We start from the raw sequence: 1,373 nt of genomic DNA on the forward strand, positions 1-1,373 counted from the left end.
CATCCCAGGCAAAACTGAAAGAAAAAAAAAACCAACTTATTTTTGTAGTGAAATATGGCAGAACTCAATGTCTGTCTTGAAGGAATCAAATCTTCACAAGCTTGAAGCAGCCTCTGAAAGACAGAAGAATGCTAAATTAACAAATACAATTCAAATCACTATAGTATACATATGAGAAAATAAAAAGGACAACATGATGTTTGGACATGTCCCTAAGGTTTCATGTGAAGCAGAAATAATACAATCTGTTCTTGTTCCGATAGAAAGCCTTTGGTGCAGTCAACTATATTGCTTTGAAGTTGTCACTTGTAGCAGACTTGGGAAACATGGCAACATTTGCTCTCATTGATCTTGTGCAGACACAATCTTCCTAGTACAAAGCACCACAGAACAGTGTACAAGATGGTAGATGCCTCTTCTCCAAGACTGCATTAGGTTTGATGATTGATTATCATGGCAATTAATACCAGCCTTTGAAATTCCTTGGATAGTGATTCAAAAAAATTAAGATGTATGCCATGAAGTAGATACAGCTGAGATGTGATGAACCATGGTGCCAAAGACTGCATCATCTACTCCCCCACCCTCCGTTGCAATGGTTTCGGTTACTTGATCATTACTGTGGAAATGGGTATTTCAATATAAATGAAGAGGGCAGAGATGGAAGGATTCGCAGCCAAAATCTGTCCTAACTAAATCAGTTGAAAATCTGTCATAAGAAAGCCTCTTACACTTATGCCAAGCAGGCCCCACAGCTAATAAATTAGAGGTAGGCAGTGTCACAGATGATAAATTATCTACAGAGATTTTTCTCTATTTAGAAGCTGAAGCTCATACAAACTTGCAAAACCTAAATCAGAATGCAAATAAATACATGCTTAATATAAGTTCAGAACAATAAACTACTTCCCAAACACATTACTGTGCAGAAGTCTTGCATGATTAAAAAAAACACTGAAATCAAGGGGAAGAGTCCTCAAATGCAGTGCAGAGTCCTAGAAAAATAATGCACTCATCCTGTGCAAATGGCATAGCTATCAGTACAGGTGTCTGTAAAGGCTATTTAAAGTACTGGCTTAATAAATAAGAAATGAAGAAGCCTTAAAATGAATGCAGATAATGGAAACAGTACAAATAAGGAAAAGGAAGAGAGGGGACAGATCTATTTTTCATGACTCTCCAGTAACAAGGAGACTCAAACAAATACTTTTGTGGTAGGTTTGGTTCAAAAAGGCTGAATCAATGGTGCTCTGCAACACAGTTATGGTTGATGTGATTCTATTACAAAAGCTAAAAAGACTTCCAGAAATGAGCCAGACAGGATATGGCTGACTAAGATTATTTGACTTCTGTTTTATGGTCTTACCAACAAC

This window comes from Neopsephotus bourkii, unplaced genomic scaffold, assembly GCF_033783945.1.
Source record: "Neopsephotus bourkii isolate Nb327-2 ecotype Australia unplaced genomic scaffold, CSIRO-AGI_Nbou_v1 NB_144, whole genome shotgun sequence".
Lineage (NCBI taxonomy): Eukaryota > Metazoa > Chordata > Aves > Psittaciformes > Psittacidae > Neopsephotus > Neopsephotus bourkii.